This window comes from Crotalus tigris, unplaced genomic scaffold, assembly GCF_016545835.1.
Source record: "Crotalus tigris isolate CLP2741 ecotype Arizona unplaced genomic scaffold, ASM1654583v1 scf7180000017785.2122318, whole genome shotgun sequence".
Taxonomy (NCBI): Eukaryota; Metazoa; Chordata; class Lepidosauria; order Squamata; family Viperidae; genus Crotalus; species Crotalus tigris.
The window spans coordinates 345,244-372,669 of record NW_024096634.1 but is presented as its reverse complement, the minus strand read 5'-3'; the positions used below and the strand labels follow the sequence as shown (position 1 = coordinate 372,669).

General features: G+C 41.8%; 1 protein-coding gene across 1 annotated transcript in view; it reads left to right on the top strand.

The window, feature by feature from the left end:
* ATP2B1 (ATPase plasma membrane Ca2+ transporting 1) overlaps positions 1–27,426 on the top strand; it is a 104,342-nt gene that overhangs the window by 4,991 nt on the left and 71,925 nt on the right. Inside the window, 1 exon segment of the mRNA XM_039342299.1 lies at positions 5,971–6,103. The gene's annotated coding sequence lies outside the window, so the exon portion shown is untranslated.

Below are 27,426 nucleotides of genomic sequence, written 5' to 3'. Positions count from 1 at the left end.
ACAGACTTGAACACTGGGCACTAACTAACAAAATGAAATTCAATGGTGAAAAAAGCAAGGTTCTACATTTAGGCAAGAAAAACCAAATGCACAAGTACAGCATAGGTGGCACCATGCTCAATAGTAGTAACTGTGAGAGGGACCTCGGAGTCCTAGTAGACAATCACCTAAATATGAGCCAGCAGTGTGCTGCAGCTGCCAAAAAGGCCAACACAGTGCTAGGCTGCATTAACAGAGGGATAGAATCAAGATCACGTGAAGTATTAATACCACTCTACAATGCCTTGGTAAGGCCACACTTGGAATACTGCATCCAGTTTTGGTCACCACGATGTAAAAAAGATGTTGAGACTCTAGAAAGAGTACAGAGAAGAGCAACAAAGATGATTAGGGGACTGGAGGCTAAAACATATAAGGAACGGTTGCGAGAATTTGGTATGTCTAGTTTAACGAAGAGAAGGACAAGGGGGGACATGATAGCAGTATTCCAATATCTCAGGGGCTGCCATAAAGAAGAGGGAATTAAGCTATTTTCCAAAGCACCTGAAGGCAGGACAAGAAGCAACGGGTGGAAACTAATCAAGGAGAGAAGCAACCTAGAACTAAGGAGAAACTTCCTGACAGTGAGAACAATTAATCAGTGGAACAGCTTGCCTCCAGAAGCAGTAAATGCTCCAACACTGGAAGTTTTTAAGAAGAGACTGGACAGCCATTTGTCCGAAATGGTGTAGGGTTTCCTGCCCGAGCAGGGGGTTGGACTAGATGACCTCCAAGGTCCCTTCCAACTTTACTACTATTACTATTACTATTACTTCTTCTCTCCTCTTAGTAATTCTCAGAACAGAATATCCCAGTGCCCTGCACAACCCTCTTCCACCCACTGATAATGTCTCAACACAGCATAACCCATTGATGCCTTTCCTCCAGTTTCCCAGTTTCTCCCCTTATACCTTGAGGCATTTTTCCATACCTTGCTTAGAGCCATATCTTCCTAGAACAAAATAATTTTGTTCCATTCTGTGCATGGATTGAAATACCCAAAGCACGCATGTTTCATCTTGGGCACAGTCATATCCCAAACCAGCTGTCCTTGCACCGGACATTTTATCTATAGTTATTTATATGACTGTCGGGCATGTTAGAGAAATTCCATATTATTTTTGTGTTAATTGCACATAGATATTCATTGGATCCTGGGAACAATGAGTCTACAAGTTTTTTATTCAAGGCTTTATTGTCAGACATGTGATTGTTAACTCTGGCCTAGTCTTTCATGATGCTATACGATGTAATATTGTGGTACATCAGAAAAACCATGAACACTGAGAAGAAATGCAGAAGATTAGAGTTGTGAAAGTCTAGTACAGACGTGGGTAGTTCTTTCCCACTTCCACTTGCCTATTACCTTTAGCCTTGACTCTGTTGCCCTTCTTTGGGCACCTTCAATTCCTCTTGTTGTTCATGCTATAGTTGTAGTTTTGATTATGCACACGTTAATGGCACTTCTTTTTAAATTCAGGAGTACACAGAATATTTTTATAATGAAATAAATCTGTCATTCATCACTTCCTGCTTAAGTTTTTTTAAAATAAATAAATAGTAAATTATAGGGCTATAGTACTTGATTAGATGTCATATTAGGGGTTAATTTTTATTGAACTGTTTCTGATTTAGACATTTAAGGAACTAAAATAGTCACAGTAGCAAAATACCCATTCATGGGAAGCATATGTCTTCTTGCTCTCTGCTTTTTAAAAACTATTCTATGTTTTCTGTTGTTTTTGTGTCGTGTTATTAAGTGAGGACTGATGTTGTCATTGTTAAGATTGTTTTGATGGGTTTAAAATATTACTGTGGATATTTTAACTTTTATTTATATAGCCTTTAAGCCACCTAAACTTTTTTGATTGCAGTGGGACAGAATTATAATAAACAATGTCATCTGTCTCTAGTTATGAAATACTTGCATCAGAGTCAGTTAGACAACTGACATCATTAAGACCAATAATTTTAGTTTTAAGCGTTGATATGAATCCATTCTAATAAACTTATTACATAAACTTTATTATGTTGCAATCACACTTAAGTTAATAAACTTTACATCGTGGTCACCACGATGTAAAAAAGATGTTGAGACTCTAGAAAGAGTACAGAGAAGAGCAACAAAGATGATTAGGGGACTGGAGGCTAAAACATATAAGGAACGGTTGCTAGAATTGAGTATGTCTAGTTTAACAAAGAGAAGGACAAGGGGGGACATGATAGCAGTATTCCAATATCTCAGGGGCTGCCATAAAGAAGAGGGAATTAAGCTATTTTCCAAAGCACCTGAAGGCAGGACAAGAAGCAACGGGTGGAAACTCATCAAGGAGAGAAGCAACCTAGAACTAAGGAGAAACTTCCTGACAGTGAGAACAATTAATCAGTGGAACAGCTTGCCTCCAGAAGCAGTAAATGCTCCAACACTGGAAGTTTTTAAGAAGAGACTGGACAGCCATTTGTCCGAAATGGTGTAGGTTTCCTGCCCGAGCAGGGGGTTGGACTAGATGACCTCCAAGGTCCCTTCCAACTTTACTATTATTATTATTATTATTATTATTATTATTATTATTATTATTATTATTATTATTATTATTATTATTAACTTTCTTATGCACATAACAACATTTCTCCCTTTATTGAATGCCTGTCAAAAGTCTTTCTGTACTCCTCGTTTACCTTCTTTGTCTTTCCTATTTATGTTTACATTTTACACCAGATCCTAATTTCTTTAAACATGTTATATTAAATTGACTGCAGTTGGTTGAATTCACAAAATATACTAAGTCTAAATCAAGGAGGACATTCTTTATTAGTATGTGTGAATGCAACTATTACATTAGGGATTTTATTTACTTGTCCAGTTAAGATTCCCCTTTCCATGAGGATTTCTGTCTATCTTCTATTCTTACTTTTCTTTGTATTCTGTAGTACATTGTTTTTGCTTCCGAACAAGATTGCCTATGCCATTTTCCCCTCTAATTCTCCTTCATAGGTGGTTCTGTGTGATTGCAACTGGCAATCTGTTGTTTCTCTCAACTCTGTATATATTCTCATTTCAGAATCCCAAATGATCTCTTTTACTGACATATGTCTTTATCTTTGTATATTTCTGCTCTTTCATTCTATTCTTATTTCTGTGCATCATTTCCTGACGTGTAGATACACATTGCCACTTACAGTACTGGTATTTGTATCTTATGTCACAGTTGATAAGTTACAAGGTAGGAACTCGCAGTTTATTTTCATATACTGCTTAGCTTATTGTTTTGTAGGAATGAGGACTTTTTCATAATCTATTTTTCATTATCCCTCAGCTTCCAGAGCTCGTAACAAAGTTTTTCTCTTCTAGTGGTTTACTCCACAAGTGAATCCTATGTTCCCAATAGGACTATCTCTGTGAAATGGAGACCTAGAATAAAATAAAATGGATTCAGGCTACTTGAGGGACCCTCTCATCTCACTGGGATTGACCTGCGCCAACAGTGCCAGCAGAGGAGGTATGCTGCAGGCCCAGTCAGCCTGATTATTCCAGCTGATGGATTCAGGAGCAGGGCCTTCTCTTCCATTGCACCTGGCTTGCTCCCCCCCCCCCCAGTGTGAGGTCGGCCCAAACCTTCCAGAACAGCCTAAAGACCTGGCTCTGCCAGTTAGCTTGGTGCCCCAATGAGGAGTATCACAGTGGATGTTGTTGATTGAATAACAGTGGATCCCACCTCTCCCCCTCCCCGCCATTCTGTTCCCACCCTTCCCATTTTTTAATTGGGCTGTGGTGTTCTGGATTGTATATAAATTATTTTTTTTGTTTTTAGTTTATACAGTTTTTATTTTTTATGATTGTAAGTCACCCAGAGGTAAGATGGGTGGCCAATAAAATTTATAAATAAATAGAGATTGGTAGTAGTAGTATTTAACACAACTGGATTATTTTAAAAGGGCTGTGCAATCTTGTTTACAAATAAAAGTATAAATAATAGTCTTGGAATCACCATTCCCTGGGACATAATTTGCTTTGACATCTATTTTTGTGTGTGCCTTCAATTTAGTCTTAATTTCTGATGATTGCTTACAGAAGTCCTTGCAGCTTTCTTGACATGATTTTTGGAGATATTTTGCCACTTTTTTTTTTACTAGGGCTGAGAGAAAGTGACGAGTCCAAAGTTATCTATCTGGCTTTGTGGTTAGAATTTAGTTTCCCAGTTTCTAGTTCATTGCTTTTAACTTTTATACCAAGCTGGTTGTCTTAGATACCTTATTGATCATTAATTTAAAATATTTATATCCTGCTTTTGAGTATGAAATATAAAGATCCCCAGAATAATGGAAGTAGTATTACCAAATAATAAAAATAAGGCAATGCTTGCATTTAAGATTACAATGTAAAGAGTCAGGATGCAAAAAAGGAAAGGAGATGGCAAAGGAGAAGGAAAGAAAAATCATTAACTCTTAATATTTCATGGTACTTACAATGGTCAGTTGTTATGCAAATTGGCTGCTTAGAATGTCCCTAATACTGCTGGCAATTTCAATGCACATGGCCCTTTCCTTTCTAGTACAATTAGTTCCAGTGTCCCCTGTGAGTTGAAGCTTAGGTAATAACAGCAGCACCAAATTGCCTAGTGCCTGAACATGCCTATATCGACGTGCATGCATGTTTTGTTTTGAAACACCAGTTATATGTGAAAAATAAGAATGAGTGGAATGGTAGACTTCATTGTTTCTTGCTAACTTTCTTGTGTGCTACATTATATGTGAGCATTTAGATATGTCATTGAGGTACAGATGCTTACTTAAAATAAAATGAACTTTACTAAAGCATATCTGATGTTAAATGTTTTCATTTAAAATTAAATAATTCTTGTTATTTATCTGTAAGACATAATGGTTGAGATTACAATGTAAAGAGACAAGATAGTTGAAGCGCTACATGGTACACACTATAGAGTGCATGACTTCAAGTGAGTTCAAAAACTAGTGTTGACTCAAAACACAACAGCAAAGATTAATGTAAGTGCATTCTATAAATATATATTAAGCAGTTATTCTTGTAAGATTTATGACTATACCGCACTTACAACCACAAGTGGGCCTTGAATCTTGGTCGCTGAGCAAAGTGGATATTAAGCTATTACAATACTGACTCTCCCAGTTGTGTCATTAAGTGGAATGCCGGGCAAAGGGCACAGACCTCCCAGGTAATTGGGAGGGAGTACAATTGTGGGAGCAGTTGATAGCGTTCACTAAGGGTTTTTGCCAAATTTGAGGTCCATTCCTCCAATGCCTGGGAGGATTTCCTCTCCTGCAGGAAGGGGAAGGGAAATCCCTCAGTGCATCAGAAGAATGGACTTCAAATCCAACATGCCCTTTGCTTGCAACCTTCCCTTTTGGCTTCCCCATGGACTTTCTATGAAAGCCGCGAGAGAAGATGGCTAACAGGAATCAATCATGATTGTGAGATTGATAGTATATACATTTAATAAATAAATATTTTTTAAAAAAATGTGAGCAAATTGCCAAACACCTGAAATGTGGTTATGCAGCCTGTGGAGGCTGGCACAATATTTTACAATGGCTAGAAGTGCTTTATGGGCCATAGAGCATTCTTTCCGAGACCATTAATACTACAAATGGTCATTAAATGACCTGTTATAAATTGAGGATGTCCTCTTTTTAATCCTCCTTTCCAAGGACTCAGCTGATTTAGATTTCCAGTTTAGTGCAACCTTAGTAGTTCAGCCAAATATTTCTTTAAGCAAGGATTTCTAATCAAATAGGTTGTAGCAGTGGTCGGGAAAGGCTATTCGTGGCTTTAAAAAGCAGAACTGATTTATGAGAGTCCCAGATCTAAGATGACAGGAAGAAGTTTAAGCATTAAGAAAAACATTTTTGTGACCTTGGCAGATAAGTTGATCTTTCTCCCTCTTCTGATAGCTTTTCAGATAAACAATGAAGCTAGAAAACTGACAGTATCTGCACTCTACCCATTGCTTGACTCAATAACCTTTTGAGTCTAAGGGAACAAGCTGATTCATTTGAATCTAAGACTGAAGAGGCAAAGGGACTGGTAAGTAAGGCCTTCAGAAATGGAAAAAATAAAATAATTTCTTAGAATAAATTCCTTATTTTGGAACTGTTAATATCTTGTGTCAATGATAGAGGCAGAACAGTAGCTTCAGTCTTTAGACAACATATTGAATTTTGGACTGAGTATAGACCACTTGATTAATTGTCTGTTCAGTATGAACATTGCAAATGTCAAATACCATTTACAAAAAATGGTAGATAGTGTTGTAATAATGCACATTAACAGAGATGTGGGAAAATGAACTCAGTCAAGTCAAATTTAGGTTTGTCAGAAGTAAGACCAGCTTTTTTAAAAAAATTGTTACCCATTCAGTGCACAAGCAGGTAGATGAGTAAAGCTGAAGGTTTCATGTAAGATTGTTACAATTATACAGAAAGGAATTAAATATTGTAGATGTTATTTTAGAACAAACTGGGCTTGTGCAAAGGACCATCTGTCATAAACAAAAATAAAATCATACCTGAAGAACAGGAAAGTAATTGGGCATTTTTTAAATTAAATTCTGAAGGATAGTTAACAGAAACTAGATATGGTTTTGATTTGGGTTGAATCATCTCTACATGAGAGTAAAAGTATTTTCATCCTCATCTAGAAATTGTCTAAAAAGGGACAAAATTTTAAACGTAGTATTCTAAAACATGGTTGCTTCATGTTAAAAAGGTAAAGGTACACATGTTACGGATGTTTGGAGAGAAACATCATATCTATTTTTCTAATGTTAATGTTAGAAGATTCTGAATTAAATTGGAGAATTGTAACGCTCAAGTCTGAAGAAAAAAATAAATATACTGTATCAGTCATAGAACATATCTGATAAATGAAGAAAACATTAAATATAGTTACTTACTTCATCAAAATAGTGTATGGACAGAAAATGGTATATTTGAGTGCAAAGAAGTCTGGGTCGCCCATTGCCTCTTTACTTCCAACTACCATGCCCAAAAAGCAAGTAAAGTGAGATAAGAAACTATGCAGGAAAAGCTTTCTTTGCCTCTTGCAGCTATTGTAAAATAGTTTTTGAAGCAACTCAAACAAAAGAGTACACAAAAGTTCTGACATCTCAGAATGGGATCGTTTTTAAGTTTGTGCTGTATTGCTGAAAACATGTATGTACTGTTACTGATTGCCTAAAAAAACATCGTTCTGAAAGACTTTGCTTTAGAATTGTGCCCACGAAGCTAATTACTAGAGCAATGATCCTGAAGATCTAATCCTCAGTCATGCCCTAGATTTACTGCTAGATACAAGTGCTTTTGAATAGATGGGAGTGGTGTTCACATTAGTGTCGAATATTAAATATCCTTCAAATGTTACGTAAATACACTTCTCAATATTGTTCATGGTTGCTTCTGTAGTAAAAGAAGTTGAAAGGAATGATTATATATGCTTCATGTTTGGAAAGAATACCACCACTGCCAAAGATTGGCAGCCTTTGGGTATCTCTGCACAATTTTTCAGGTGGGCTAGGTTCAGCAAAATATACTGAAGTAGATTATTGTTCTCTGGATTTTTTGTATGCTTATTACTTTCATATTCTTCAACTTATTTGTTAATTTATATTTCATGTTTATTCCATCTGGAGAGTACGTGAATTGGTATATAAACATGATGGGGCACAGATGGTTTGCCAGGATAGAAAGATATAGGTAGATATAGTGAATAATATTGAGATAAACTATTTTAAGTTTATTTTTTTCCTTATTTCCTATCTCCTATCTGAAATTATTTTGAGTGCTATTGTGGCCAAAATCATATTCATCTCCTCCCCCCAACCATACCATAATTGGTATGTGTGTATATTTGTTGTACAGATAGTCCTTGATCTATAACCATTTGGCCAGTAAGCATTCCAAATTACAACATTGAATGAACAGTGGTTACAACCAATCCTGGAAGTACTCCATGGTCACATGATTTGATCTGGATGCTTGATAACTAATTTGCCTTTACAACCATATGCTTGCCTGTAGCAAACTTTCCTGCTGATTTCCCCAGAAAGTCAGTGAGGAAGTTGGCAGTGAATGTCTCAATCACCTGTGATCCTTCCCCAGCACCTTTGCTTGTGCAACACCCACCACTTGCACATGCATACATATAAAGAACCGTTGCTGGAATTCGTTATGTCTAGTTTAATGAAAAGAAGGATTAAGGGTGACACAATAGCTGTGTTCCAGTATCTCAGGGGCTGCCACAAAGAAGGAGTCAAGCTATTCTCCAGAGCATCTGAGGGCAGAACAAGAAGCAATGGATGGAAACTAACCAAAGAGAAAAGCAACCTAGAACTAAGGAGAAATTTCCTGACAGTTAGAACAATTAACAGTTAATCAGTGGAACAACTCAAGAAGTTGTGAATGCTGCAACACTGGAAGTTTTTAAGAAGAGATTGGACAACCATTTGTCTCAAATGGTATAGGGTTTCCTGCCTGAGCAGGGGGTTGGACTAGAAGACCTCCAAGGTCCCTTCCAACCCTGTCTATTCTATTCTATTCTATTCTATTCTATTCTATTCTATTCTATTCTATTCTATTCTATTCTATTCTATTCTATTCTATTCTATTCTATTCTATTCTATTCTATTCTATTCTTTGATCACACTGCATTTCTGTGTACCTTCTATCCTCCCCCCTATGGTGCCTCTCCACACCTTCTCCAATGCTTACTGAGGTTCTTGTATACCTCTTCCTTGACTCATACCTCCCGCACACTTCCTTGATCCACACTGTGCCTTTCATGTAACTTCCTCAATCCTCATCACACTTTTCACACATCCCCTTGCACTCTTGCCTACCAAATCTGTACTGTGTCTTTTCCATGTCATTCCTGACTGTCCCCACACCCTCTTGCTCTCTCCCTACCTGGCAGCAGCAACTTACCTTCCTGTACACCTAGAAACTTCCTGCTGGTTGCCTCACTACCTTTGTTCTTGTGGGAAGCTGGCAGGAAGTTGCTTTGCCTAATGACTGGAATTCAGATAACAATGGCAACCAGGACCACAGGGATTGCCATCATTAAGCAATGTGGTCATGTTTTATGACTGCGTCAGTGAGGGAAATTGTGTTGTCAATTATTGTCATAAGTTGATGGCTACGTGTATTATTAAAAAAAACTTGTGGTTTCATATTTTCCATTTCTCTGACTTATGATGATGATATGTATTCAGTTGTGTCCGACTCTTGGCAATTCATGGGGGCCAGATCTCTCCATAACTTCCAGTCTTGCACTATTTCTTTAAATTGTTCTGTGCTCTCACTGGTGTCAGCATTGAGGTATCCAGTCATCATTTGGCTACCTGGTTTCTGACTTGTATATTATAACAGGGCTTTTCAACTGGTGGTATGCATACCATCTGTGGTACATTGGCATGTGGCAGGTGGTACGCCGACCTGCCCAGCCCAGGGTACCAGGGGAGGGAACAAGCCAAAACACCGCAGGACTTGCTTTGAGAGAGTCCTCTGGAGCTGCTGGGGCGAGGCAAAGGACCCAGGATCAGCACTTCCGGCACACCTGGAAGAGAAAGGAGGAGGAGGGGGCGGAGACAGGAGAGGCTATAAAAGAAGGCAGTTTGTGCTGGAGAGGGAGAGGAAAAAAAACACGCAGCCTTGGGAGGAGGAGGAAGAGTCAGCTGGAGCTGCACTGAAGGTAAAAGAAGAAAGAGGAGGAGGAGGGGTGAGAGAGAAGAGAACAAAAAACAGGCCGGGTTTGCACACAGGTGGCAGCAACAAACAGGTAAGAAATGCAGCTAGGGAAAAGTCGCAGCATGAGAGTTCTTCCTTCCTTCCCTCGCTCTGTCCCTCTCATTGTACCTCCCACCCTTCCTCTTTCCTTCCTTCCTTTGTTCCTTCCCTCTTTATCCATTTCTTCCCTCCCCCCCTCCATGTCCAGGAAGGGATAAGGGGAGGGGGGCAGGCTGCCAGCGCAGCTGGTGGCTGTGCTGCCGGTGGCCATGGCTTGAAAGGCCACTATAAATTGCTGGACAAGAGCCGCACAGCATTGAGAACAGAGTAGTGGGAATGTATTTGTAATGAGGGAGGGAGAAAAACAGGCGTCCCCTGAAGGAGACCAGCAAATGGTCCCCGCCCTCTTCACACACCCGTAGACTCCAGGGGATGAGACGCTGCGAGTGGCATGAGAGTCCACGTTACCTGTGCTATGCTGCCCAGACCCCAGCCTGGTTTTGGCAGGCAGCAGCGCATTCTCTTCACCATGCGGAGCGGCCAGGTAAGGCGAACTGCAACGTGCTGAACCTGCCTGTGCACGCGCAGAGGCTGAGGCGCATGCTGTCAACGCTGTGCGTCTCTTGTCCAGCAATTTACAGTGGCCTTTCAAGCCATGGCCACTGGCAGCACAGCCATCAGCCGCACTGGCAGCCTGTCCCCCTCCCCTTGTCCCTTCCTGGGCACAGAGGGGGAAGAGAAAGAATGGATAAAGAGGGAAGGAAGGAAGGAAGGAAGGAAGGAAGGAAGGAAGGAAGGAAGGAAGGAAGGAAGGAAGGAAGGAAAAGAAGGAAGGAAGGACAAAGGGAAGGAGGGACAATGAGAGGGAGGGAGGGAAGGAGGAAAGGATAAAGGGAGGGAGGGAAGGAAGGGACAAAGAGGGAAGGAAGGAAGGGACAATGGGAGGGAGAGAGGGACGGAGGGACCCAAGCTTGTCCCACCCCCCCTCCACCAGAGACTCACAGATACCCCCCACATCGCCGCCCGCACCCCCCACAGGCACCCCGCAACCTGAGTGATGAGCTGTCCACGCCTTCCCGGCCATTGACTTCGCTTGTCAAAAAGTTGCAAAAGGTGATCACATGACCCTGGGACACTGTGACCGTTATAAGTATGAATCAGTTGCCAAGAATCCAAATGTAAATCACATGACCCTGGGGATGCTGCAACAGTCATAAGTGTGAAAAATGGTCATAAGTCACTTTTTTCAGTGCCATTGTAACCTTGAAGAGTCACTGAGTGAATTCTTTAAAGTCGAAGATTACCTGTACTTTATCATTTTTTTCCTTTTTTTTTTTTTTTGGGTCATCAAATTTTTGACACCTTGCTAGGTGAGTGGTGGTATTCGGATATTGCCTTATCCTAAAACTGGTACAATGGGTGAAAAGGTTGAAAAACCCTGTATTATAAGACCTAGATTCAAATTGTGCTTTAATAGAGGGGTAATAATAGATGTTTAAAGTTGTTTCAGATAATAAGCACCGTGTTCTCATTGGCTTCCATCAGCATTGGTTTTTCTAATGCAGTAAACCATTGCCTCAATGTATTTGATAATGAATTTTCTTTTTCCCCTAATGTAGAAATGGCCTAACGTCAAATAAGTTGGTTTTGAGAATCTCAAATGTGTAATTAAAGACATCTTATTCAACTGCAAATTTTTCAGATTAAATTTGCATAAATTTGGATGTGAAGAAAAATAAGTTTATTTTTAGATGACATGTGTGAATGTTGCAGTTATCCTATTAAGAAATGTTTTCCAGTTCATTTTGCAAATGAAGGAATGACTGCTGCTAACTTTTTTATTTGTAATTTTTATAAATGACAATTTTGCAATGATAATGTTTGAACAAACAATGCAGATTTAATCTATTTTATTAATAGGAATATGTTATCTCTAATTGGACAAGTGAATTATTATGGTGGTTATAATATACAAATCTGCTTAGATTTTAATATTTGCTTCAGACATTAGGGACAGTATGACAATTGGTAAAATGTATTTTTCAAACTACAAAATACAGCTTGATGCAAGTAATCATTGTTTACTGCTGTTGAGTACAGCGCCTTGGTTATTAAGCAAAGCATTTGCTAAAGAAAATCACAAATGTGGTTGTAAAGATTTTAAATAACAGAATTAGTTGCAAAGTTCCTTTTTTATCACCATGAAAAAGCCCAGCAAACCCTCACTAAAGGAATCAGTTGTTAAATGAGAATTATTTGTGTTTGAAGAGTACATTTTGAGTTCATTGCAGTTTGGTTTTGGCCAACTGCCATGGCAGGTATGTGTCTATGAGCAGAACTTTTGCTGCTTCAGTTCAATTTTGAAATTGTCTGTCTGTCTCTGTCTGTTTGCCTATCCATCTCTATCATATTCATATGGCTTCCCATCCCACAGGTGTGTGACTTCGGGTGGCATAGTATTATTAAATAATAGCTTACATTGAAGGTATATCATAAATAATAAATTATGTCCCAAGTGAAGGATAGAATACAACAAATTTAAGTTAGGGAAAGGCAGATTAATAATGAAAGCAGTTAACCAGAAAAGTATGGTCTCCTCCTTCAGATAACAGAGGTTAGATATCACATTGCAGAGAGAACTTTGAGCCAAGGTTGTCTGTATGGCTTAGCAGTCTGGGTTATTCTGGACAATTTTACTGTAGAGCAATATGTGACGAAAACAGCAGAAAATCCAGGTTCTTTTGCAACTTCTATTACAATTTGACATTTATGCTTCCATCATTATGTCTGATAGTGCTCCACTTAAAATCATTTGTTTGGTGACTGTTCAAAATGACAATTGCACTTAAAAGAAAAAGACCTACTACTGGTCATAATACTACGATCATAGCATTATCCTCAGGGTCATGTGATCAGAATTCAGACGCTTGGCAAACTGGCATGTATTTACAATGGTGGTTGTGTCCTGGCATTATGTCATCACTATTTGCGACCTTCCCAGCTGAGCTCTGACTAGCAAAGTCAATGGGAGGAGTCACATTCACTCAAGGACTCACTTAAGCAATTCACCTAACAACTACAGTGATTCACTTAGTGTCAAAAAAGATTGTAAAATTGGGTATGTTTTACTTAATAACCGCCTTGCTTAGCAATTTCTCACATTTCTCAATCTTTTGATGATGTTTTTATTTCTTCTTGATCCAGATCCTTATTTAAATGTTTTTATTAACTTCCATGCTTATTAGTGACCTGGTGAAAATAAATACAGGTAGTCCTCAACTTACGACTGTTTGTTTAGTTACAACAATTCAAAGTTACACTTGCATTGAAAAAAGTGATTTATGGCTACTTATTACCATTACATTGATCCTGTGTCATGTGGTCATGGAATCACCTTTTTGCGACCTTCTGACAAGCAAAGTCAATGTGGAAGCCAGATTCACTTAATAACTGAAGTGATTCATTTAACAGCTGTGGCAACAAAGGTCATAAAATGGGCAAAATTCACTTAACAACTGTCTTATTTAGCTATAAAAAATTTGGGCTTAATTATGGTTATAAATTGGGGATTACCTGGAAGGATTTAAGAGATTGCATTATCATCACATCTTGGTGACTTCTGTAACTGTAGTTCACTGTAGTTGGTGCTCTGTTTCTACTTTTGAATTGACCATATCTCTTCTTCATCAGGGAAAAGTCCTTAATCTAAATGTTAATTCCTCTGTGTTACAACTTGCATTATTTGATTCCAGAGTCTCTCTGAGCAGGATAGAGTGGGTTATACTGATTTCTCAGACCCCTTGCACAAAGGAAGTCTGTACAACTAAATGGAAATCCTTTGATGGAAACAGCAATTTAATCCCCTGCAATATCAGATCCTGAAGTTGAAACTCAAATACTTTGGCCACCTAATGAGAAGGAAGGACTCACTGGAGAAGGGCCTAATGCTGGGAAAGATTGAGAGCAATAGAAGAAGGGGACGATAGAGAATGAGATGGCTGGATGGAGTCAGTGAAGCAGTAGGTGTGAACTTAAATGGACTCCAGAAGATGGTAGAGGACAGGAAGACCTGGAGGAACGTTGTCCATGGGGTTGCGATGGGTCGGACACGACTTCGCAATTAACAACAACAACAACAATATCAGATCCTTCATTTTTTTCCCTTGCATTTGAAATAAATGTTTGGTTTTGTCCAGTAAAGGTATGCCTTATATCCATATTCTATTATCCCTTTATTGGGGAGAATGTTTTTCCCCTTCTGCTAATAAATTGTTTCATGAAAAATATACATCACCCTCAATATCTTCATAAATGACTTTGGTGAGGGAATACAAGGAGAACTCATCAAATTTGCAGATGACACTAAGTTGGCAAGAATAGCTAACACCCCAGAACACAAGCTAGGATCCAAAAAGATCTTGACAGACTTGAACAATGGGCCCTATCCAACAAAATGAAATTTAATGTGGAAAAAAGCAAGATTTTACACTTAGACAGGAAAAAAACCAAAGGTACAAGTACAAATTAGGCGAAACCTGGCTTAAAAACAGTAACTATAAGAGGTACCTCGGAGTGCCTCTTAAACGTGAGCCAGCAGTGAAGCATTAGTACTGCTTTATAAAGCCTTAGTAAGACCATACATGGAATATTGCATTCCGTTTTGGTTACCACATTTCAAAAAAGATGTTGAAACTTTGGAAAAAGTGCAAAGAAGAGCAACCAAGATGATAAAGACCTGGAGATTAAAACGTATGAAGACTGGTTAAGAATTTGGGTTTGGCTAGTCTAGAGAAAAAAAAGACTGGAGGGAGCTCGCTTCCTGGTATTCAGGAGTGCTTATAATTGCTATGTGCTTAGAGCTCAAAGCATTGTTAGAGAACCCATGCACCCACTTCATAGTCTGTTTCTGTTGCTCCTCTCTGGGAAGAGGTTTCAAAGTATTTCTAATAGGACTACCCAATTCTGTAATAGCTTTGTTCCCTATGCCATCCATCTGGTAAACTCACAAGATTTGTTTTTCTCGCTATGCACATGTATACATAATCTAAACTAGATTGTTGTTTCTCTGTGTCATATAATATATGTGGGCATATGTATAATTCTGTATTTATTTATTTATTTTTGTCATATTTATGTAATGTATATTGGAGGTATTGACCCTTTGAGAGCTGTATGTGACAAAAGTTTATTTTAATGTATGCCGATTAGTGTAAATTCAAAGTGACAAGTTATTCTATTCTATTCTATTCTATTCATATGATAGCAGTATTTCAGTATTTGAGAGGTTGTCACAAAGAGGAGAGGGTCAACATTTTCCAAAGCATCAGAGGGCAGGACAAGAAACTATGGATGGAAACTAAACAAGGAGAGAAGCAACCTGGAATTAAGGAGAAACTTCCTAACAGTGAGGACAATTAATCAATGGAATAGTTTGCCATCAGAAATTGTGGGAAAAAAATAGGAAACTCACTCTAGCTACCTCGTACAAGGAAAATCTTTATAAGATATTTTATAGATGGCACTTCCCACCCGTAAGGTTAGCCAAAATGGGTCCAAACATCTCACCTTTATGCTGGAAATGTAAAACAGCAATAGGATCATATTATCATATGTGGTGGGAATGCTCAAAGGCTTGTGAGTATTGGAACAGGATACGAAGATGGCTGAAAGATATATTAATGTTGGACTTAGAGTTAAAATCTGAACTTTTCCTGTTGGGAATAACTACAGAGAAATACAATAAGGGAACAATCTATTTGCTGTTACATATCTTGACTGCAGCTAGGCTAGTGTTCACGCAAAAATGGAAGAGCAAAGAAATTCCCACAGAACAGTGGTTCTCAGCCTGTGGGTCGGGACCCCATTTGGGTTCGAACAACCATTTCACGGAGGTCGCCAAACAACGCAGTCCACCATTTTTTCCCCTTTTCCTTAGCTGTGCTACTCCCTTTTATTCTATTGGCTTTTGAAAGCCAATAGAATAGACTCTCTTGAATAGAGTCTAATTCTATTGGCTTTCAAAGCCAATAGGAATTGTCCAGGCTGTCTCTGCCCTGCTGAGCCCGCCAAAAGTCCCATTCTGCAAACGGTGCTGCAAGTTGTCTGCAGTGAAGGCGAGCTGTCTGGAAGTTTTCACCCCTCCCTGCTGAGCAACTACTAAAAATATAAGTAAAAGAGAGCCAGGGGTGGGAGGTGGGAGGCCGGCGGGCGCAGGGAGGGTTGCTGGCGCGCGTGGGGCTCGGCGGGTGCCTTACCTCCCTTGGGCTGGGCCAGCTGGTGGCCCAGCCAGTGGTCGGCCTGCTCCGTCTCTGCCGCTTGCCAGCTACGCCTCGGCCAGCGCAGGGGGCAGCACCACGCATGCATAGCGCTCCCGGGCAGGGAAAGTCCTCGACTTACGACCGGTTGGGTAGTCCTCGACTTACGACCGGTTGGGGTCGCGGCATTAAAAAGGTTGAGAACCACTGCCACAGAGGAAGAGACACTATATAAAATATCATGTGCGGAAATGGACAGGCTCACAATGGTATTGAAAGACAAATGTAGATCAGTTTATTTCGAAATCTGGGATAAATTTGGAGGGATTCGAGGAGGACGATTGGGATTATAGGCTAGCGTTAAGATAGAAATATATGTAATTTTAGGTTAGCAATATAGAAATAGATTAAGTATTGTATATAAAATTTAGATGTTTATTCAGAGATGAAGAACCGATTGTAAAATGTGAAATAATTTGATAAGAATGTATATACTGGAATGTCACGTTATATCCAACGTTTCTTTTAATTGTATTACAAATAAAATTGGTTTTAAAAAAAAGAAGTTGTGGGTGCTTCATCATTGGAGGTTTTTAAGAAGAGACTGGAGAGTCACTTGTCTGAAATGGTATAGGTTCTCCTGCTTGAGCAAGGGGTTGGACTAGATCCCTTCCAGCTCTATTCTGATTGATTGTTTGACCTTCATCATTCAGTATCAGCACTGTCACTGGAGGATTTCCATCAGTATTATTGTTAAAGCTATTGAGCTCACCTGTATGATCTCAATTTAGCTCATCTCATGAAAAATAACTTTTCCATAGATGTTTGTTGACTTTAAGAAGTGTGTATCTTATTTTCAATAGGGAAAAAGTGCCTTTTACTCAAATACTTAATTGAAATTCAATATTGATCTTTCATTAATCACCTCCCCTGTGACTTGGCCTGAAAGCACCATTTTGAACCTTGCTTCATTCTTTGAGTCTCATAATACTTGTTAATCAGATCATAAAGTAGTATTTGGGTGATGTTTAGTCCTGTTTATTGTTGATGTTTATTTTTGGTCTTCCAAGGTCTATTTAAAGTTGTAGCCTTTCCCACCAGTATTTGTTCATATAGATGGTCTGGCCATCAAAAATTTGGCATGAGCTGGCCAAATAGGTATTCTTCATCCAAATTTATACTCTCACTACAAAATTGGCAGCAATTTGGTAGCCTTCTTCCAGAATATTATAAATGGTATCATAATGTACTGAGCCCCCCACCTTCATCCATATATATATAACTTTGCTTCCTAGACATAGCAATCTTTGGAAGGACTTTCGTACTTCATTCAGTTTCTGATAATCATACAGAATTCATTTCCATGTAAAAAGTTATTTATCCATGTATGTGACTCACAGAAAGGAGGAAATGCACATATTGATCTTTAAGTGAGAGCCACTATGTTACAATAATTAAGGTGTTGAATTAAAATTGAGGAAACTCAGATTAAAATCCAAACTCACCAATGGAAGCTCAATGGGTAAATTGTAATATTATGGTGTTTGACTAGCACTACAAATGAGAGTAGGGTGGAGGGACACCAGATTTGCTATGGAAAACCCATCACCCCAGAAAAAACCCTATCATAAAAGAAGAGAACAACACTTATATGCCAAAGCTTTGTGCACTGTTATGACTTGGTAAATGCAGGGCTTTTTTTCTCATAGAACGCCCAAAACAGAGTTCCAGCACCTTTTTGGATGGAACCTTGTAGGGTAGGCAATTTGTTCCTTGATTTGGGTTCTACAATGCCTAATTGCTTGAGCCTAACATAATTCCTCCATACAATGAGATTGGTAGTTGTGAACAGCAAGTGACTTGAGTTAGTTACTCTCAGCTCCGCTTGCTGACAGAATTATTGTTTTGAAGTGAAATTGGAGAAAGTAGTACTAGATATTCTGACTTGACCTCCTGGAGGAAAGGAAATATAGAAATTGTTTTTTTAATATGCTAACCTATAGTGCAGACATTTTACCCAGTATCTTAAAATATTAAAATATGTTATGCTTCTGTTATGCTAAACAGTTGATAATAACCTCTGAGCAAAAATATGATTAGTGAATGTTTAGTAGAATAATGACCAAAAATAATATGAAAAAGTAATAGAAATTAAAGATATTATTAGAAACTGTTTAATTTATATATTTCCTCATAAATAGGGACTCCAGATTATTAATCAGAATTATATACATAGTATAATTAAAGCAGTAGAAAACAAAAATAGCTTTAAAAAAACATGGATTATTGTATTCCAATCTCCAAACATTCTCCAAAAGAGCTCTGCTTTTACAGAAAACTATTGTTGTTGTTAATTGCGAAGTCGTGTCCGACCCATCGCGACCCCATGGACAACATTCTTCTAGGTCTTCCTGTCCTCTACCATCTTCTGGAGTCCATTTAAATTCACACCTACTGCTTCAGTGACTCCATCCAGCCATCTCATTCTCTGTCGTCCCCTTCTTCTATTGCCCTCAATCTTTCCCAGCATTAGGCTCTTCTCCAGTGAATCCTTCCTTCTCATTAGGTGCCCAAAGTATTTGAGTTTCAACTTCAGGATCTGGCCTTCTAAAGAGCAGTCGGGGTTGATCTCTTCTAGGACTGACCGGTTTGAACGCCTTGTAGTCCAAGGGACTCGCAGGAGTCTTCTCCAGCACCATAGTTCAAAGGTCTCAATTCTTTTGCGCTCAGCCTTTCTTATGGTCCAACTTTCATTGCAACTGGGAAAACCATGGCCTGGACTATATGTACTTTTGTTGGCAGGGTGATGTCTCTGCTTTTTAGAATGCTGTCTAGATTTGCCATAGCTTTCCTCCCCAGGAGCAAGCGTCTTTTAATTTCTTGGCTGCAGTCCCCATCTGAGGTGATCTTGGAGCCCAGAAAAATAAAATCTGTCACTACCTCCATTTCTTCCCCATCTATTTGCCAGGAATTGAGAGGGCCGGATGCCATGATTTTGGTTTTCTTAATGTTGAGTTTCAAGCCAACTTTTGCACTCTCCTTCTTCACCCGCATCAAGAGGCTCTTTAGTTCCTCTTCACTTTCTGCCATTAGAGTGGTATCATCTGCATATCTTAGGTTGTTGATATTTCTCCCGGCAATCTTAATTCCAACTTTTGATTCATCTAGCCCTGCCTTTCTCATGATGTGCTCTGCATATAAGTTAAATAGGCAGGGTGACAGTATACAGCCTTGCCGGACTCCTTTTCCAATTTTGAACCAATCAGTGGTTCCGTGTTCGGTTCTCACTGTTGCTTCTTGACCCGCATATAGGTTTCTCAAGAGACAAATGAGATGGTCTGGTACTCCCATCTCTTTAAGAACTTGCCACAATTTGTTGTGATCCACACAATCAAATGCTTTTGCATAGTCAATGAAGCAGAAGTAGATGTTTTTCTGGAACTCCCTAGCTTTCTCCATGATCCAGCGTATGTTGGCAATTTGATCTCTAGTTCCTCTGCCTCTTCGAAATCCTGCCTGTACTTCTGGTAGTTCTCGATCCACATACTGCTGGAGTCTAGCTTGTAGGATTTTAAGCATAACTTTACTACTATTAGTGAGGAAATTAAATTAACTTATGTTGGTATCTGCCTTGGAAATACCTAAACTATGAAACATGCAACTTTTCAGTTAAGTTTTACTTGGATATAATTAAAACAGAAGAACCTGTGAATGTTAGTTGATTTTTAAGGGCCATTTAAAGAATGAAAAATTCAAGTCTTCCGTTCACTTTTCCTAAGATGGAGAGCAAATGCTGTTATAATTTTCTGCTTGAAAGTAGTACATAAACATCTAGATAGCAAGGTCTTGTTCTTTACAACATTTTCCTAGTGTTTTCCCACAGGTTAGGTCTACTTTTCTGATCAGTAACTGCCATTATATGCCATCAAATGTAGCAAATGGATTGTTCTCCAGCATGATGAGTGTAGAATCCACTGGATGGGTAGTTTCTGCCTTCCTGCTCAGAGAGACTAGGTCAGAACTTTGGCCACGCTTCCCTCTGGGTGTGTCCTCCCAGTTTTGACTTAGTCTCAGGCTCAGTTAGGCGCAGATTTCTTGGCTCCGTAGCTAGATTAGGTTAATTGATTTTATTTGTGTTTTATTGAATTTCATTTGATTTAATTGGCTTTATATTCAATTGGTTATTTATACTAAATTGACAAGTTGAAAATTAGAATTATACTTGGGCCTTTTGGCCTCAAGCCACAGGCTCCCTTGTCGGAGGCTGCAAGCCGTTTTGGTTCTTCCGAGAAGAGGCTTTTCAGCTCGCAATCAGCAGGACAGCGGAGCGGCGGACAGCCGAGCAGCTGATCTTCGGCGATCCGAGCTGCCAGCGACGCGGACTGTTCGGAGGCTCCCTTCTGGCTTCGTCGACATGAGGCTTCTCTCCAATTGCATTCTGCCGGAGGCGATGCACCAAAACAGCAAGTGAATTGGGAGGCTTCCCCTCCACTCTGATTGCTCCCTAAAGTCAGCTTCTGGCAGGGGTTTTTTCGTTCGTTTCCATTCTCCCCTCCCTTCCCAGAGTAAATCCTTCTTGGGGAAGCTCTTAAAAGGGCGCAGTTGCCATTTTGGCTGCATGTTCTACAGGCGGCCACCATCTTGGAAGGGTAGTAAGCAACGGCCGCCATTTTGGGTGTGGCCTTGGGGCGGTCGCCATTTTGTGTGGGCCTCCAAGCACAGAAGCTATTGTGAGGGTCCTCATTGTGCCTTGCAAGGTACGGAGACCTGAAATTCTTTTGTCGGTCTGCCTTGTCAGCCCTTTCACCAGGAGGGGGGGGAAGCTCAGTGTCATCAGCCTTACAGAGCTGAGTTTTGATTACATTGAGGATTATTTTATCTACTTATTGTACTTCAGCACATATCTGTTTTTTCTGGTGAGTTGGGCGAAGGGGAATTGTTTATCCACCTGTTCTAATTAGAGTGTGGCATTTGTCACAGGCCTGACAGGCACCTTTAGCAAACTGTCTTGACTATCCCTTGCCATTGCTGTTGTGCAGAGTGAGGATCGGTTTTCCATCTCTGTCAACTAGATCTGTGTCTCTGGGTTCCCCCCCACTTCTGGATATTTCCTACTTGGTATATCTAGATTGCAATGGCAGACAGTGCTTCGCCTCAGGCATCACAGAGTTCCAGTATTCCCCACCCCCCTCAACCAAAGTGCAGATCTACTGATTTGGACACGGGGGGGGGGGAAAGAAAAAAGCCAAAACAAAACATATTTATCCCAAGGAACCCTCAAAAGCAGCTGAGTGAGAGGCCTCGAGGAGACATTTGGCACTGGAAAGACAATTCTCTAAGGCCCAAAGGCTCAGGTCCAATAAACCTGAAGTGGTTTCCCCCGCTCCATTGGACATCCCTATATCTGAGCCTACATTCGTTCCTTCTCACGAAGTTCTATGGTCTTGGTCTCCTCAGGGGGAAACTGAGCAGATTGGTCCCCCTCGCTCCTCATCATCATCTGTTCATCAAGGTCCTGAGGCCACGTTCAATCCAGCCGAGGCTGGTACTAGTTGTATGGATCAAGGGGATATGTGGTCAGCTCAGTTTCAGTCTTTCATGCACAATGCATTCATGCAGTTTATGTCATCCAAGGGACAATGACCTTTTCAACCGCCACCACCTCCTTCTATTCCTCCTTCCCAGGCAGGGCTTACCACAGTCCCCACTTCAGGCGTTTCCGAGACCTCCTCCCAATTAGGGGAGGCGGAGTCTATTGACCTGGAGATAGCTGACACATCCATGTCAGAGGATGAGGAGGCAGCACCCGAACAGGCGTCAACTTCGGGACTTTTTGACCCTTCTCTCTTCAGGTCTCTACTGTTAAAGGCCATTACCACCGTCAACCTCACTTGCAGGAGCAGAAGCCTTCTACCTCCACCAGTCAGGAGTCTAACCCTCTGTTTGCGGAAAAGATGGTGGAGGACAAGCAGATTCCTTGTCCACAGGTTTTCCACACCTCAGTGGAGAAACAGTGGGCTTCACTTGCCACTCCGCCCTCCCCTAACAGTACAGAGAAGAAACTGTTTAACGTTTCTCCTTCATTTGCCTCTCTCTTGGAGGTATCTTCTGTTGATACTCCCTTGACCTCTTTGTTCTCCACATCTGCTATTCCAGGGGACATGGCGGAGGCCCTGAAAGCAGAGGACAAGAAGTTCAAATTCTCCGCTGAGTGCACCTGGCTTCGGCCTGGGCGATCAAAGCCGCAACTTCATCCTCTTTCTTCACCAGGGCATCGATCATGTGGCTTCGCGAGCTGAAGGCACTTGTTCCACTGGATCAGGTTCGAACACATCAGACACTGGGAAAGCTCGTGGCCGCGTCAGAGTACGTGGCAGATGCTTCTCTTCATTCCACCAGGTACTCTGCCAGATCCATTGCAGCCACGGTTGCCTCTTGTAGGCTTCTATAGCTGAAACAATGGAAAACGGATTTGAAGTCGAAGTGGCACTTGTCCACATCCAAATATAGCGATACACAGTTGTTTGGATCAATCCTGGAACCTCACATTATTGAGGGCAAGGATAAACGCAAGATACTGGTTCATCCCTCCAAACGGTCTGATAGGCATCCCCAACAGGAGTTCCGTAGGCAAGTCTTCCGCCCCAGCAGTTCTTGGGAGTGGAGACAGCCCTTTCAAGCGGGGCAGTCTTGGGATTGGTCAAGAGGCTCGCGATCTTTCCCTTCCAGGCAGGATCGTCCGGAGGACCGCCAGAACATTGGAGCCAAAGGCCAGTTCCAATCTAAGCGTCCCTTCAGGGGATCAGGCGGTCGCCTGTATAGGCGGTCCAAGTGACGCCAGGGAAGACTCCCCCATCGGGGGTCATCTAGAGCGGTTGAGCGACGTCTGGGAAACGACCACCACTGACTCTTGGGTATGAGAGACTGTCAAGTACAGTCTCACCCTAGAGTTCTACTCTCTGCCCCAAACCGCTTTATAAGGTGCCCAATATCACGAAACGCAACCAAAGCAAACTTGGTAGCCACGGCCATCTCCCATCTGGTAGAAATCCAAGCCATAGAACCTGTACCAAGGGATCAGGAAGGAAAGGGTTTTATTCCATTCTGTTTTTGGTCCCCATGGCCTCAGGAGGATGGAGGGCGATACTGGACTTAAAGGGTCTGAATTACTTTTTGACCTACAGAAGGTTCAAGATGTAGACCCTAAAGTCCATCCTCGCCAGTATCAGAAAAGGGGATTTCCTCTCATCCATAGACCTCACAGAGGCGTACCTACATATCCCCATACACTCAGAACACCGCAGGCTCCTCAGGTTCTGCTACGCGCACTGGCATTACCAGTACAGAGCCCTTCCCTTCAGTGTATCCTCAGCTCCAAGGGTTTTCACAAAGGTCTTGGCAGTCCTGGCGGCGCACCTCAGGTTGATGCTGGTGCGTGTAGAATGCTATCTAGACAATATTCTCGTCCAGTCCAGTTCCTTTCAGTCAGCCCAGTCAGATCTGTAGATCACGATACACACTCTTTAGACTCACGGGTTCTCAGTGAACTTCAAGAAGAGCCACACGACCCCCACAAAGCGACTCCTACACCTTGGGGCAATCATAGACTCGGACCTTTGCAAGGTGTATCTTTCCCAGGAACGTCGGATCAGCATCCGAAAGCTGGTACATCAGGTTCGGAGGGACAAAGTAGAGCCCCTGGTACAGCTGTCCAAGCTCTTGGGAGAGATGGTATCTTGCATGGGCATTGTTCCGTGGGCCAGGCTTCATTCAAGACTCCTACAATGGTTCCTCCTTCCCTTCCAGAAACAGAATCTCAGTTCATCCAACAGGAAAGTCAGAGTTCCTCACCATACATTGTTATCATTCCTATGGTGGACCTCATCCACGATGACCAAGGGAGCCATCTTCAAGGAACCCCTCAGGCTCACCCTGACCACAGACGCCAGTCTATTCGGTTGGGGTGCCCATCTTCAAACGCATCTGGCCCAGGGGCAGTGGTCCCGGTTCGACCTAGCCCATAATATAAATTGGCTCAAACTCAGAGCAATACACCTAGCACTCCTCCAGTTTTCCTCCCTGGTATCGGGGCAACATGTCCTCATCTTGACGGACAACGTGGCAGCCAAAGCTCATGTCAACAAACAGGGAGGGACCCGGTTCTGGGCACTCATGCAGGAGGCCTTGGATCTAGGCCTGTGGGCAGAATCCAACTTGGGGTCCATCAGGGCAAAACACATTTCGGGGGAGGCAAATTGACAAGCAGATTCCCTGAGCAGGGCTACGGTGGACCACTCAGAATGGTGACTGGATCCGGCTCTATTCAGGGACATCTCAATGAGGTTCGGGCATCCCTATCTGGATCTGTTTGCCTCCCCATCGAACACTCAACTTCCCAGGTTCTTTTCCAGGTTCCCGACACAGGGAGCGGAGGGAACGGATGCACTCCGATGTCAGTGGCCAGCACACCTTCTTTATGCTTTCCCTCCACTTCCGTTGTTACAGGCAACTATCCACAAGCTGATCCAGGAAAGAGCGGAGGTAATATTGATTGCTCGACATTGGCCAAGGTGTCCGTGGTTTGCCGACCTTGTGGATCACTCACTCTCGCCACCGTGGAGGATTCCCCCAGACCGAGTGGCTCTCAGTCAAGGGAACCTTCAACATCCTGATCTACAGTGGCTCCAGCTGGCCGCCTGGCACTTGAGTGGGAAGGTTTAGCTAGATAATCCTATTCGTCCGGAGTGATCTCGATGATTCAAGCCTCAAGGTGCCCTTCAACTAATAGGATTTATGACACCACGTGGAGAAACTTCTGCATGTGGTGCACCAAACAAAACCTCAACCCGCTTGCGGTTACGATTCCCAATATCCTGGATTATCTGTTGGAAGGTTTGAACAAGGGCTTATCACCCAGTACCATTCTCAGGCAGATAGCGGCTCTTTCAAAGGTCCTTTCCTTCAACAATTCGAGTCCATTGTTGCAACATCCAGCGATTAGTGCCTTTCTAAAAGGGGCGGTAAATACCAGACCACCCATGCTACATCGCTATCCGTCTTGGGATCTACCCAAGGTATTGCAGGCTTTGATTCTCTGTTTGAACCTCTCAGTTCTTGTTCTCTTCACTTTCTGTCCTTAAAGGTGGCGTTCCTGGTAGCTATAACATCGGCTAGGCGAATATCGAAATTGGCCCCACTTTCAGTTAAGGACGATTTGTGTACCTTCTTCGAAGACAGGGTGGTCCTCAGATTGGATCCTTCCTTTGTTCCAAAAGTTAATACCTCGTTTCACAGGTCCCAGGAACTAGTTCTTCCCAGCTTTTGTCCAAATCCTTCACATAGACTGGAACGGCAGTGGCACAAATTGGATGTATGCAGGGCCCTGCGTCACTATGTTAAGCGGACCTCGGCCTTTCGCAAATCGGAGGCCTTATTTGTGTCCTTTCAACCATCTGCCATGGGTTGGAAGGTCTCCTTTTCCACCATAGGTAGGTGGATAAGGGCATGCATTACTCGGGCTTATATTTCCCAGTCACTTCCAGTTCCCGCAGACATTACAACTCACTCGACACGCAGCGCTGCTGTGTCCGCAGCGTGGACGCAGATTTGTAAGGCTGTGACGTGGTCTTCACCTTCCGCATTTGTCAGGCATTACAAGATAGATCGTTTTGCAGCGGCAGATGCTGCGTTTGGCAGACGTGTGCTGCAACAGGTTGTTTCTTCTCAGGGGTCACTAGCCTAGACTTCCCTCCCCCCCCTAGGGACATGAGCGGCTTTGGTATGTCCCATCCAGTGTATTCTACACTCATCATGCTGGAGAAGGGGCGTTGTTTTACCTGAATGCCTTTTCTCAGCATGATGATGTAGAATCCACACCCTCCCGTTAAGGTAGTCTAGGCAGGTGTCACAAAAATTGGAGCCATTGCGCCAGACTTCATCAGGGATGCTTTGCCTCATCAAAACTGGGAGGACACACCCAGAGGGAGGCGTGCCAAAGTTCTGACCTAGTCTCTCTGAGCAGGAAGGCAGAAACTACCCATCCAGTGGATTCTACATCATCATGCTGAGAAAAGGCATTTAGGTAAGACAACGCCCCTTTTCATGGCCGTATTAATTATGTCCTGTCATCTTTGCTTTAGTCTTATGTATGAGCATTTGTCATCATGTTAAATTGATAGGTTGTGCAAGCAATGGTGTAGGGTGATGCTCATAGAATGTGATTGTATTACTGTAAGTGCTTTTTCTGCAGTTTCTTTCTTTAGAATAGAACAGAATACTTTATTTGATCAACTGTGATTAGACACACAAGGAATTTTATTAATATAATGCCTATCTATTACCAGAGAGTATTGTTGATATTGTCAAGAAGGGAAATGCCTACAGCCTAATGAAGCATATAGATATTCATGGCATGTAAAGGATGCTCAGCATTTTTGGTAGTTGGTCAGTACTCGATGCCATATAAGTGCTACTGGGTGGACTATTATACACTTTTGATATTAAGTGGATTAGCATATGCCTGCCACAAAGCACTCAGTGATCGCTTTTCACCACAGTGATTTTGCATGTACACTCGTGCAGTACTTCATTTGACCCACTGTCATTTTGTAAATGGTATTCTAACCTTTCTGGGTTGGTGACCTGGTGGGAAAGGGAGGGGCAGAACCTTTATGTGTACATGCGCACACACTCAAATGTAGCTGCATGCGCATATGTGGAAACGGGGCTGCGAGCATGCACACTCCGTAAATGGGACTGCTAGTGCCGGCGTGACGGTCGCAGAAAGGCTAGCGCCAGTGCGAGAGTCACACACTGAGGCTAGCGGCGAAGGTTGCGCTGAGGCTAGTGCTGGCACAAGAGTTACACCAAGACTAGCGCTGGTGCAAGACTCACGCCAAGGGTCACACCGAGGCTAGTGCTGGTGTGAGGGGGGTGAGCACACATCCACTGGCCAGTCACTTATGCGGCCCAGTGGCCAGGAGGCCACGGCCTGGTAGTGGGCCGCAGCCCATAGGTTGGGACCTCTGTTCTAAATAATCGAAATAGATTTTTCATTAGATCTTCACCATTGACCTGGATGTGGAGGTGCCCAAGCTAGTCTGTACATACTTAGTCTTCTTGATACTAAGGAAAACAGTCCTTCAACTTTTGCTTCCCTGGTGGTAGCTGCAAGCAGGAAATTGTCAGTGTAGAGCAAAGCCCACATTATACTATCCTTGATAAGAATCAGCAGCAATGACAATAGTGCATACCATCTTTCACAGGAAAGCTGTCAGAAAGACCAGTAGCACATAATGCTTGGCTGCTGACATTAATGTAAAACATCTGGATCACTTTTATGAGTAGCTGAGATACACCATGATCACGTAGAGTG